Source organism: Pseudorca crassidens, chromosome 19, assembly GCF_039906515.1.
Source record: "Pseudorca crassidens isolate mPseCra1 chromosome 19, mPseCra1.hap1, whole genome shotgun sequence".
NCBI lineage: Eukaryota > Metazoa > Chordata > Mammalia > Artiodactyla > Delphinidae > Pseudorca > Pseudorca crassidens.
In genome coordinates this window covers 25,240,117-25,253,038 of record NC_090314.1, presented here as the reverse complement: position 1 = coordinate 25,253,038, position 12,922 = coordinate 25,240,117, and the positions used below count along the sequence as shown (strand labels likewise).

Here is a 12,922-nt window from a genome sequence, read left to right as displayed (position 1 = left end):
CCTTAACGCCAGCCTGGCGGCCGGCCCGCCCCGGCGGGGCCCCCTCGCCCGCCCAGGCAGGGGGAACGGAGGTCTCGGGTATCGGGCGGCGGCGGAGGGTTTGGCGACCACCTCCCAGCCCAGGGCGGCCCTGACCCAGCAAACCCTTCGGCGCTTGGCGCCCCGCCCAAGATCCCGCACGTCGCTCACAGGGACGTGGCCCCGGAGGCTTCAGGGCCTGGGGCCCGCGGTCCCTTGGGCATCGGCCCTGCCCGCCCACGCGGCGCTAGGCGCAGCCCGGCCGCAGCCCGGGCCGGCCCTCCTGCCCGACAGCAGCCGGCCCGAAGCCACCGCGAGCCTCCATTGAGTCGCCACGGCCCCTCAGCCCCGGCAAGGCCACCCTTGCCCCCACACCCCCCGCCGAGCTCAGGACCCCGCCCCTGGTGGCCGGCAGGCCCGGGGAAGCGGCCCCTGCCCTCGATCCCGCTCCCGCACCCAACCGCGGTGACACGCCAGAGGGGCGGGGTGGTGGTGGGGCGGGGCTTTTGTCGGAGGGAGCTGTGGAGGGACACACCGGCACACAGGTGGCGGCGCCGGGGCTGGGCGCCGGTGGGGGCGGCCAGGTGCAGGTCGAGGGGCTCGCGGGCCGAAAGGACGGCAACTGGGCCCGCGGCGGAGTCTGGGTCTGGAGGGCTCTGAGCCTCCATCCGCTCTGGTGCCTCGGGTCTACCGGCCCGATGCCTGGTAGCGTGACACCCCACCGGCCCACAGACGTAGCCTCCCCAGCTGTGCTCACAGCGAGTCCAACCGCAGCCTGCATCCCTCCACGGGACACTTGGATTACTCCCGCGATCCCCACGAGGTGCGGCACCCGGCGGCCGAATGGGCTGAGATCCTGCCCTTGCGGCGCCCTGTGGCCACCTCCGCCTCCCTCACGGTACTGGCCGAGGCCTCGGACCAGCGGGCCCCGGCTCCCAGCTCAGTGCTGCTCCTCCGCCCCTCTGACCTCCTGCCCGACGTCCAGGCTACCGAGCACCCTCCACCCCCGCCCACCTTCATGCCACTCAGCCGGAACCCGGGAGGCAATGCCAACTACCAGGTGTATGACAGTCTGGTGCTGAAGCGGCAACCGCAGGAGGGCCAAGCGTGGGCCAACTCGCTGCTACCTTCCACCTCGGCCTCCAGGCCCTCTCTGCACGGGAGCCAGACTGGGAAAATGAACTTACCAGCAGCAAATGGGGGCAGGGGCAGGGGGCGGCAGGGCATGGAGAGAGGAATAAAGAGCGCCAGAGTCCAGGAAACATTGGTGGTCTGTGGCTTGGAAGTGCCACTCCTTCTCCCAGCCTGGGTCCCTGCGCTTGGCTTCCTGCAATAAGAAGCCAGTGTCCCCTTCTTGGCCTGAGGGTCCCTTTGGTTTAGTGGCCACAGTTGTGCCAGCAGGCCCCTCCTGGTCCTATACCATGCACTAAGTACATCTGCAGCTGCAGACTCCAAACCCCTGGTCTCTGGGCACCTCCTCTGTGTCTCAGCTGTCCCTGTCCACAGAGAGCCTCATACAAGAAGTTGCTTCCAAACTGGGAGGTTCCACATCTGGGCAGGTCCAGCTCCAGGCCCAGTGAAGGGCATGAAGAAGGCTGAGGCTCTGGACTCCAGCCAGGCCTTCAGCAGGCCTCTGAGGCCAAGGTCTTCCTAGTCTCAAGAGGGGCCAAGAGACGCAATGTGTCATTTGAACAAGTGAGTCAGCGGGCGGTGAGCGAATGAATGACCGCTCGAGGGGATGTATGCCGGCCACCGGGCCCTGTTTGACTGTCCAGGCTCAGCTTACCTGACCCTGGTTACCAGGGAATGCCACTCTGGGCCCTCCTTTTCATCCCCCTCCCTCACTGTGACCTCACCACCTGCCCCATTATGACCCAGTCTGGCTCCCAGTTAAAACTGGAGGGCAGAGGGCCCAGGCAGTCCTGGGACCAACGGCCATGGGTGAGCGAAACTACTACCGAGCCGAGCCGTTCACTGGCCCCATCCCCAGGAAATGCCAGGAGCAAGGATACTCAATTCTTCTGATCCCGGTCAGCTTCATCTTGCTCAACGTGGGGATCAACATGGTGACTATGGTCAGGGCAGGATCTGTGCAGCGCGGTTGGGGGAGCCCTGGGGTCTTGAAGGGGCTGAGGTGGGAGGGCTGCTGGGGTGTGACCGGACAAGGGTTGGATTTCAGGGCTCACCCTGCTCCCGGCCTCCCCCCTCCCCTTCTTCCCTCAACTCTGGAGGCATCTGAAGAGATTCTTGAGGGCACTTTTCAATCGTATTTTCCACAAAGGTGAGTGGGCGCCGGCGTGGGTTCAGGGGATGTGGGCCTGTCCCCTTTCTTCTATCCCTGCCTTGATTCTCAGCCCCTCAGGAACCCAGGCCCTGACCCATCTCGCCTTTCCCCACAGACAAGCAAGCCAGCTGTGTAGGCACCCATCGCATGTGCATGCGCTGCTCCGTGGATCCCAAGAACCTGTGCTCAAGAGTTTCTTCCCACTTCTGCCATCGCCCAAGCTTCCTGCTCGGGCAGGTAAACCACCTTGCCTACTGCCTGCAGCGGGGCTCGGCGGGGGCGGAGCCGGCGGCCCCCCCGCCGCGGGCGAGTAAAGGAGAAGGCGGGCGGAGCGGGAGGCAAAAAGCCTACAGCACCCGGTATTCCCAGGCGGTCTCCCATCCAAGTACTAACCAGGCCCGACCCTGCTTAGCTTCCGAGATCAGACGAGATCGGGCGCGTTCAGGGTGGTATGGCCGTAGACGGGGGCGGGGGGCCGCGGGCGGCCTCTTGAGGCCCAGTTTCGCTGGCGCTGGCGCCTTAACGCCAGCCTGGCGGCCGGCCCGCCCCGGCAGGGCCCCCTCGCCCGCCCAGGCAGGGGGAACGGAGGTCTCGGGTATCGGGCGGCGGCGGAGGGTTTGGCGACCACCTCCCAGCCCAGGGCGGCCCTGACCCAGCAAACCCTTCGGCGCTTGGCGCCCCGCCCAAGATCCCGCACGTCGCTCACAGGGACGTGGCCCCGGAGGCTTCAGGGCCCGGGGCCCGCGGTCCCTTGGGCATCGGCCCTGCCCGCCCACGCGGCGCTAGGCGCAGCCCGGCCGCAGCCCGGGCCGGCCCTCCTGCCCGACAGCAGCCGGCCCGAAGCCACCGCGAGCCTCCATTGAGTCGCCACGGCCCCTCAGCCCCGGCAAGGCCACCCTTGCCCCCACACCCCCCGCCGAGCTCAGGACCCCGCCCCTGGTGGCCGGCAGGCCCGGGGAAGCGGCCCCTGCCCTCGATCCCGCTCCCGCACCCGGCCGCGTTGACACGCCAGAGGGGCGGGGTGGTGGTGGGGCGGGGCTTTTGTCGGAGGGAGCTGTGGAGGGACACACCGGCACACAGGTGGCGGCGCCGGGGCTGGGCGCCGGTGGGGGCGGCCAGGTGCAGGTCGAGGGGCTCGCGGGCCGAAAGGACGGCAACTGGGCCCGCGGCGGAGTCTGGGTCCGGGCCAGCCACCCCGGGAGCGTCTGGGGTGCGGCTGCCTTCCAGGGCCGCCTTCTGGCCGCCTGGCCGGCCGGGCCGGCGGGGACCGCCCCCGCCGGCGCGCGCCATGGTGGGAGGGGCCTGAGGAGGTGGGGCCTGCAGCGCGGCCCGGCGGGGGCGGAGCCGGCGGCCCCCGCCGCGGGCGAGTAAAGGAGAAGGCGGGCGCAGCGGGAGGCAAAAAGCCTACAGCACCCGGTATTCCCAGGCGGTCTCCCATCCAAGTACTAACGAGGCCCGACCCTGCTTAGCTTCCGAGATCAGACGAGATCGGGCGCGTTCAGGGTGGTATGGCCGTAGACGGGGGCGGGGGGCCGCGGGCGGCCTCTTGAGGCCCAGTTTCGCTGGCGCTGGCGCCTTAACGCCAGCCTGGCGGCCGGCCCGCCCCGGCAGGGCCCCCTCGCCCGCCCAGGCAGGGGGAACGGAGGTCTCGGGTATCGGGCGGCGGCGGAGGGTTTGGCGACCACCTCCCAGCCCAGGGCGGCCCTGACCCAGCAAACCCTTCGGCGCTTGGCGCCCCGCCCAAGATCCCGCACGTCGCTCACAGGGACGTGGCCCCGGAGGCTTCAGGGCCCGGGGCCCGCGGTCCCTTGGGCATCGGCCCTGCCCGCCCACGCGGCGCTAGGCGCAGCCCGGCCGCAGCCCGGGCCGGCCCTCCTGCCCGACAGCAGCCGGCCCGAAGCCACCGCGAGCCTCCATTGAGTCGCCACGGCCCCTCAGCCCCGGCAAGGCCACCCTTGCCCCCACACCCCCCGCCGAGCTCAGGACCCCGCCCCTGGTGGCCGGCAGGCCCGGGGAAGCGGCCCCTGCCCTCGATCCCGCTCCCGCACCCAACCGCGGTGACACGCCAGAGGGGCGGGGTGGTGGTGGGGCGGGGCTTTTGTCGGAGGGAGCTGTGGAGGGACACACCGGCACACAGGTGGCGGCGCCGGGGCTGGGCGCCGGTGGGGGCGGCCAGGTGCAGGTCGAGGGGCTCGCGGGCCGAAAGGACGGCAACTGGGCCCGCGGCGGAGTCTGGGTCTGGAGGGCTCTGAGCCTCCGTCCGCTCTGGTGCCTCGGGTCTACCGGCCCGATGCCTGGTAGCGTGACACCCCACCGGCCCACAGACGTAGCCTCCCCAGCTGTGCTCACAGCGAGTCCAACCGCAGCCTGCATCCCTCCGCGGGACACTTGGATTACTCCCGCGATCCCCACGAGGTGCGGCACCCGGCGGCCGAATGGGCTGAGATCCTGCCCTTGCGGCGCCCTGTGGCCACCTCCGCCTCCCTCACGGTACTGGCCGAGGCCTCGGACCAGCGGGCCCCGGCTCCCAGCTCAGTGCTGCTCCTCCGCCCCTCTGACCTCCTGCCCGACGTCCAGGCTACCGAGCACCCTCCACCCCCGCCCACCTTCATGCCACTCAGCCGGAACCCGGGAGGCAATGCCAACTACCAGGTGTATGACAGTCTGGTGCTGAAGCGGCAACCGCAGGAGGGCCAAGCGTGGGCCAACTCGCTGCTACCTTCCACCTCGGCCTCCAGGCCCTCTCTGCACGGGAGCCAGACTGGGAAAATGAACTTACCAGCAGCAAATGGGGGCAGGGGCAGGGGGCGGCAGGGCATGGAGAGAGGAATAAAGAGCGCCAGAGTCCAGGAAACATTGGTGGTCTGTGGCTTGGAAGTGCCACTCCTTCTCCCAGCCTGGGTCCCTGCGCTTGGCTTCCTGCAATAAGAAGCCAGTGTCCCCTTCTTGGCCTGAGGGTCCCTTTGGTTTAGTGGCCACAGTTGTGCCAGCAGGCCCCTCCTGGTCCTATACCATGCACTAAGTACATCTGCAGCTGCAGACTCCAAACCCCTGGTCTCTGGGCACCTCCTCTGTGTCTCAGCTGTCCCTGTCCACAGAGAGCCTCATACAAGAAGTTGCTTCCAAACTGGGAGGTTCCACATCTGGGCAGGTCCAGCTCCAGGCCCAGTGAAGGGCATGAAGAAGGCTGAGGCTCTGGACTCCAGCCAGGCCTTCAGCAGGCCTCTGAGGCCAAGGTCTTCCTAGTCTCAAGAGGGGCCAAGAGACGCAATGTGTCATTTGAACAAGTGAGTCAGCGGGCGGTGAGCGAATGAATGACCGCTCGAGGGGATGTATGCCGGCCACCGGGCCCTGTTTGACTGTCCAGGCTCAGCTTACCTGACCCTGGTTACCAGGGAATGCCACTCTGGGCCCTCCTTTTCATCCCCCTCCCTCACTGTGACCTCACCACCTGCCCCATTATGACCCAGTCTGGCTCCCAGTTAAAACTGGAGGGCAGAGGGCCCAGGCAGTCCTGGGACCAACGGCCATGGGTGAGCGAAACTACTACCGAGCCGAGCCGTTCACTGGCCCCATCCCCAGGAAATGCCAGGAGCAAGGATACTCAATTCTTCTGATCCCGGTCAGCTTCATCTTGCTCAACGTGGGGATCAACATGGTGACTATGGTCAGGGCAGGATCTGTGCAGCGCGGTTGGGGGAGCCCTGGGGTCTTGAAGGGGCTGAGGTGGGAGGGCTGCTGGGGTGTGACCGGACAAGGGTTGGATTTCAGGGCTCACCCTGCTCCCGGCCTCCCCCCTCCCCTTCTTCCCTCAACTCTGGAGGCATCTGAAGAGATTCTTGAGGGCACTTTTCAATCGTATTTTCCACAAAGGTGAGTGGGCGCCGGCGTGGGTTCAGGGGATGTGGGCCTGTCCCCTTTCTTCTATCCCTGCCTTGATTCTCAGCCCCTCAGGAACCCAGGCCCTGACCCATCTCGCCTTTCCCCACAGACAAGCAAGCCAGCTGTGTAGGCACCCATCGCATGTGCATGTGCTGCTCCGTGGATCCCAAGAACCTGTGCTCAAGAGTTTCTTCCCACTTCTGCCATCGCCCAAGCTTCCTGCTCGGGCAGGTAAACCACCTTGCCTACTGCCTGCAGCGGGGCTCGGCGGGGGCGGAGCCGGCGGCCCCCCCGCCGCGGGCGAGTAAAGGAGAAGGCGGGCGGAGCGGGAGGCAAAAAGCCTACAGCACCCGGTATTCCCAGGCGGTCTCCCATCCAAGTACTAACCAGGCCCGACCCTGCTTAGCTTCCGAGATCAGACGAGATCGGGCGCGTTCAGGGTGGTATGGCCGTAGACGGGGGCGGGGGCCGACGGCTGCCTCTTGAGGACCAGTTTCGCTGGCGCTGGCGCCTTAACGCCAGCCTGGCGGCCGGCCCGCCCCGGCAGGGCCCCCTCGCCCGCCCAGGCAGGGGGAACGGAGGTCTCGGGTATCGGGCGGCGGCGGAGGGTTTGGCGACCACCTCCCAGCCCAGGGCGGCCCTGACCCAGCAAACCCTTCGGCGCTTGGCGCCCCGCCCAAGATCCCGCACGTCGCTCACAGGGACGTGGCCCCGGAGGCTTCAGGGCCCGGGGCCCGCGGTCCCTTGGGCATCGGCCCTGCCCGCCCACGCGGCGCTAGGCGCAGCCCGGCCGCAGCCCGGGCCGGCCCTCCTGCCCGACAGCAGCCGGCCCGAAGCCACCGCGAGCCTCCATTGAGTCGCCACGGCCCCTCAGCCCCGGCAAGGCCACCCTTGCCCCCACACCCCCCGCCGAGCTCAGGACCCCGCCCCTGGTGGCCGGCAGGCCCGGGGAAGCGGCCCCTGCCCTCGATCCCGCTCCCGCACCCGGCCGCGTTGACACGCCAGAGGGGCGGGGTGGTGGTGGGGCGGGGCTTTTGTCGGAGGGAGCTGTGGAGGGACACACCGGCACACAGGTGGCGGCGCCGGGGCTGGGCGCCGGTGGGGGCGGCCAGGTGCAGGTCGAGGGGCTCGCGGGCCGAAAGGACGGCAACTGGGCCCGCGGCGGAGTCTGGGTCTGGAGGGCTCTGAGCCTCCGTCCGCTCTGGTGCCTCGGGTCTACCGGCCCGATGCCTGGTAGCGTGACACCCCACCGGCCCACAGACGTAGCCTCCCCAGCTGTGCTCACAGCGAGTCCAACCGCAGCCTGCATCCCTCCGCGGGACACTTGGATTACTCCCGCGATCCCCACGAGGTGCGGCACCCGGCGGCCGAATGGGCTGAGATCCTGCCCTTGCGGCGCCCTGTGGCCACCTCCGCCTCCCTCACGGTACTGGCCGAGGCCTCGGACCAGCGGGCCCCGGCTCCCAGCTCAGTGCTGCTCCTCCGCCCCTCTGACCTCCTGCCCGACGTCCAGGCTACCGAGCACCCTCCACCCCCGCCCACCTTCATGCCACTCAGCCGGAACCCGGGAGGCAATGCCAACTACCAGGTGTATGACAGTCTGGTGCTGAAGCGGCAACCGCAGGAGGGCCAAGCGTGGGCCAACTCGCTGCTACCTTCCACCTCGGCCTCCAGGCCCTCTCTGCACGGGAGCCAGACTGGGAAAATGAACTTACCAGCAGCAAATGGGGGCAGGGGCAGGGGGCGGCAGGGCATGGAGAGAGGAATAAAGAGCGCCAGAGTCCAGGAAACATTGGTGGTCTGTGGCTTGGAAGTGCCACTCCTTCTCCCAGCCTGGGTCCCTGCGCTTGGCTTCCTGCAATAAGAAGCCAGTGTCCCCTTCTTGGCCTGAGGGTCCCTTTGGTTTAGTGGCCACAGTTGTGCCAGCAGGCCCCTCCTGGTCCTATACCATGCACTAAGTACATCTGCAGCTGCAGACTCCAAACCCCTGGTCTCTGGGCACCTCCTCTGTGTCTCAGCTGTCCCTGTCCACAGAGAGCCTCATACAAGAAGTTGCTTCCAAACTGGGAGGTTCCACATCTGGGCAGGTCCAGCTCCAGGCCCAGTGAAGGGCATGAAGAAGGCTGAGGCTCTGGACTCCAGCCAGGCCTTCAGCAGGCCTCTGAGGCCAAGGTCTTCCTAGTCTCAAGAGGGGCCAAGAGACGCAATGTGTCATTTGAACAAGTGAGTCAGCGGGCGGTGAGCGAATGAATGACCGCTCGAGGGGATGTATGCCGGCCACCGGGCCCTGTTTGACTGTCCAGGCTCAGCTTACCTGACCCTGGTTACCAGGGAATGCCACTCTGGGCCCTCCTTTTCATCCCCCTCCCTCACTGTGACCTCACCACCTGCCCCATTATGACCCAGTCTGGCTCCCAGTTAAAACTGGAGGGCAGAGGGCCCAGGCAGTCCTGGGACCAACGGCCATGGGTGAGCGAAACTACTACCGAGCCGAGCCGTTCACTGGCCCCATCCCCAGGAAATGCCAGGAGCAAGGATACTCAATTCTTCTGATCCCGGTCAGCTTCATCTTGCTCAACGTGGGGATCAACATGGTGACTATGGTCAGGGCAGGATCTGTGCAGCGCGGTTGGGGGAGCCCTGGGGTCTTGAAGGGGCTGAGGTGGGAGGGCTGCTGGGGTGTGACCGGACAAGGGTTGGATTTCAGGGCTCACCCTGCTCCCGGCCTCCCCCCTCCCCTTCTTCCCTCAACTCTGGAGGCATCTGAAGAGATTCTTGAGGGCACTTTTCAATCGTATTTTCCACAAAGGTGAGTGGGCGCCGGCGTGGGTTCAGGGGATGTGGGCCTGTCCCCTTTCTTCTATCCCTGCCTTGATTCTCAGCCCCTCAGGAACCCAGGCCCTGACCCATCTCGCCTTTCCCCACAGACAAGCAAGCCAGCTGTGTAGGCACCCATCGCATGTGCATGCGCTGCTCCGTGGATCCCAAGAACCTGTGCTCAAGAGTTTCTTCCCACTTCTGCCATCGCCCAAGCTTCCTGCTCGGGCAGGTAAACCACCTTGCCTACTGCCTGCAGCGGGGCTCGGCGGGGGCGGAGCCGGCGGCCCCCCCGCCGCGGGCGAGTAAAGGAGAAGGCGGGCGGAGCGGGAGGCAAAAAGCCTACAGCACCCGGTATTCCCAGGCGGTCTCCCATCCAAGTACTAACCAGGCCCGACCCTGCTTAGCTTCCGAGATCAGACGAGATCGGGCGCGTTCAGGGTGGTATGGCCGTAGACGGGGGCGGGGGGCCGCGGGCGGCCTCTTGAGGCCCAGTTTCGCTGGCGCTGGCGCCTTAACGCCAGCCTGGCGGCCAGCCCGCCCCGGCAGGGCCCCCTCGCCCGCCCAGGCAGGGGGAACGGAGGTCTCGGGTATCGGGCGGCGGCGGAGGGTTTGGCGACCACCTCCCAGCCCAGGGCGGCCGTGACCCAGCAAACCCTTCGGCGCTTGGCGCCCCGCCCAAGATCCCGCACGTCGCTCACAGGGACGTGGCCCCGGAGGCTTCAGGGCCCGGGGCCCGCGGTCCCTTGGGCATCGGCCCTGCCCGCCCACGCGGCGCTAGGCGCAGCCCGGCCGCAGCCCGGGCCGGCCCTCCTGCCCGACAGCAGCCGGCCCGAAGCCACCGCGAGCCTCCATTGAGTCGCCACGGCCCCTCAGCCCCGGCAAGGCCACCCTTGCCCCCACACCCCCCGCCGAGCTCAGGACCCCGCCCCTGGTGGCCGGCAGGCCCGGGGAAGCGGCCCCTGCCCTCGATCCCGCTCCCGCACCCGGCCGCGTTGACACGCCAGAGGGGCGGGGTGGTGGTGGGGCGGGGCTTTTGTCGGAGGGAGCTGTGGAGGGACACACCGGCACACAGGTGGCGGCGCCGGGGCTGGGCGCCGGTGGGGGCGGCCAGGTGCAGGTCGAGGGGCTCGCGGGCCGAAAGGACGGCAACTGGGCCCGCGGCGGAGTCTGGGTCCGGGCCAGCCACCCCGGGAGCGTCTGGGGTGCGGCTGCCTTCCAGGGCCGCCTTCTGGCCGCCTGGCCGGCCGGGCCGGCGGGGACCGCCCCCGCCGGCGCGCGCCATGGTGGGAGGGGCCTGAGGAGGTGGGGCCTGCAGCGCGGCCCGGCGGGGGCGGAGCCGGCGGCCCCCGCCGCGGGCGAGTAAAGGAGAAGGCGGGCGCAGCGGGAGGCAAAAAGCCTACAGCACCCGGTATTCCCAGGCGGTCTCCCATCCAAGTACTAACGAGGCCCGACCCTGCTTAGCTTCCGAGATCAGACGAGATCGGGCGCGTTCAGGGTGGTATGGCCGTAGACGGGGGCGGGGGGCCGCGGGCGGCCTCTTGAGGCCCAGTTTCGCTGGCGCTGGCGCCTTAACGCCAGCCTGGCGGCCGGCCCGCCCCGGCAGGGCCCCCTCGCCCGCCCAGGCAGGGGGAACGGAGGTCTCGGGTATCGGGCGGCGGCGGAGGGTTTGGCGACCACCTCCCAGCCCAGGGCGGCCCTGACCCAGCAAACCCTTCGGCGCTTGGCGCCCCGCCCAAGATCCCGCACGTCGCTCACAGGGACGTGGCCCCGGAGGCTTCAGGGCCCGGGGCCCGCGGTCCCTTGGGCATCGGCCCTGCCCGCCCACGCGGCGCTAGGCGCAGCCCGGCCGCAGCCCGGGCCGGCCCTCCTGCCCGACAGCAGCCGGCCCGAAGCCACCGCGAGCCTCCATTGAGTCGCCACGGCCCCTCAGCCCCGGCAAGGCCACCCTTGCCCCCACACCCCCCGCCGAGCTCAGGACCCCGCCCCTGGTGGCCGGCAGGCCCGGGGAAGCGGCCCCTGCCCTCGATCCCGCTCCCGCACCCAACCGCGGTGACACGCCAGAGGGGCGGGGTGGTGGTGGGGCGGGGCTTTTGTCGGAGGGAGCTGTGGAGGGACACACCGGCACACAGGTGGCGGCGCCGGGGCTGGGCGCCGGTGGGGGCGGCCAGGTGCAGGTCGAGGGGCTCGCGGGCCGAAAGGACGGCAACTGGGCCCGCGGCGGAGTCTGGGTCTGGAGGGCTCTGAGCCTCCGTCCGCTCTGGTGCCTCGGGTCTACCGGCCCGATGCCTGGTAGCGTGACACCCCACCGGCCCACAGACGTAGCCTCCCCAGCTGTGCTCACAGCGAGTCCAACCGCAGCCTGCATCCCTCCGCGGGACACTTGGATTACTCCCGCGATCCCCACGAGGTGCGGCACCCGGCGGCCGAATGGGCTGAGATCCTGCCCTTGCGGCGCCCTGTGGCCACCTCCGCCTCCCTCACGGTACTGGCCGAGGCCTCGGACCAGCGGGCCCCGGCTCCCAGCTCAGTGCTGCTCCTCCGCCCCTCTGACCTCCTGCCCGACGTCCAGGCTACCGAGCACCCTCCACCCCCGCCCACCTTCATGCCACTCAGCCGGAACCCGGGAGGCAATGCCAACTACCAGGTGTATGACAGTCTGGTGCTGAAGCGGCAACCGCAGGAGGGCCAAGCGTGGGCCAACTCGCTGCTACCTTCCACCTCGGCCTCCAGGCCCTCTCTGCACGGGAGCCAGACTGGGAAAATGAACTTACCAGCAGCAAATGGGGGCAGGGGCAGGGGGCGGCAGGGCATGGAGAGAGGAATAAAGAGCGCCAGAGTCCAGGAAACATTGGTGGTCTGTGGCTTGGAAGTGCCACTCCTTCTCCCAGCCTGGGTCCCTGCGCTTGGCTTCCTGCAATAAGAAGCCAGTGTCCCCTTCTTGGCCTGAGGGTCCCTTTGGTTTAGTGGCCACAGTTGTGCCAGCAGGCCCCTCCTGGTCCTATACCATGCACTAAGTACATCTGCAGCTGCAGACTCCAAACCCCTGGTCTCTGGGCACCTCCTCTGTGTCTCAGCTGTCCCTGTCCACAGAGAGCCTCATACAAGAAGTTGCTTCCAAACTGGGAGGTTCCACATCTGGGCAGGTCCAGCTCCAGGCCCAGTGAAGGGCATGAAGAAGGCTGAGGCTCTGGACTCCAGCCAGGCCTTCAGCAGGCCTCTGAGGCCAAGGTCTTCCTAGTCTCAAGAGGGGCCAAGAGACGCAATGTGTCATTTGAACAAGTGAGTCAGCGGGCGGTGAGCGAATGAATGACCGCTCGAGGGGATGTATGCCGGCCACCGGGCCCTGTTTGACTGTCCAGGCTCAGCTTACCTGACCCTGGTTACCAGGGAATGCCACTCTGGGCCCTCCTTTTCATCCCCCTCCCTCACTGTGACCTCACCACCTGCCCCATTATGACCCAGTCTGGCTCCCAGTTAAAACTGGAGGGCAGAGGGCCCAGGCAGTCCTGGGACCAACGGCCATGGGTGAGCGAAACTACTACCGAGCCGAGCCGTTCACTGGCCCCATCCCCAGGAAATGCCAGGAGCAAGGATACTCAATTCTTCTGATCCCGGTCAGCTTCATCTTGCTCAACGTGGGGATCAACATGGTGACTATGGTCAGGGCAGGATCTGTGCAGCGCGGTTGGGGGAGCCCTGGGGTCTTGAAGGGGCTGAGGTGGGAGGGCTGCTGGGGTGTGACCGGACAAGGGTTGGATTTCAGGGCTCACCCTGCTCCCGGCCTCCCCCCTCCCCTTCTTCCCTCAACTCTGGAGGCATCTGAAGAGATTCTTGAGGGCACTTTTCAATCGTATTTTCCACAAAGGTGAGTGGGCGCCGGCGTGGGTTCAGGGGATGTGGGCCTGTCCCCTTTCTTCT

General features: G+C 67.9%; 5 non-coding genes across 5 annotated transcripts; all 5 read right to left on the bottom strand.

Annotated features, from left to right (window-relative positions):
* Positions 1-2,646: 2,646 nt before the first annotated feature.
* Positions 2,647-2,765, bottom strand: LOC137213429 (5S ribosomal RNA). The gene has a single exon (XR_010938068.1). It is a non-coding gene; the product is annotated as a 5S ribosomal RNA (ribosomal RNA).
* A 938-nt stretch (positions 2,766-3,703) lies between these two features.
* Positions 3,704-3,822, bottom strand: LOC137213654 (5S ribosomal RNA). Its single transcript, XR_010938288.1, has one exon. It is a non-coding gene; the product is annotated as a 5S ribosomal RNA (ribosomal RNA).
* Positions 3,823-6,522: 2,700 nt separating this feature from the next.
* Positions 6,523-6,641, bottom strand: LOC137213428 (5S ribosomal RNA). Its single transcript, XR_010938067.1, has one exon. It is a non-coding gene; the product is annotated as a 5S ribosomal RNA (ribosomal RNA).
* A 2,699-nt stretch (positions 6,642-9,340) lies between these two features.
* On the bottom strand, positions 9,341-9,459 carry LOC137213427 (5S ribosomal RNA). The gene has a single exon (XR_010938066.1). It is a non-coding gene; the product is annotated as a 5S ribosomal RNA (ribosomal RNA).
* A 938-nt stretch (positions 9,460-10,397) lies between these two features.
* LOC137213653 (5S ribosomal RNA) lies at positions 10,398-10,516 on the bottom strand. The gene has a single exon (XR_010938287.1). It is a non-coding gene; the product is annotated as a 5S ribosomal RNA (ribosomal RNA).
* Positions 10,517-12,922: the final 2,406 nt, after the last annotated feature.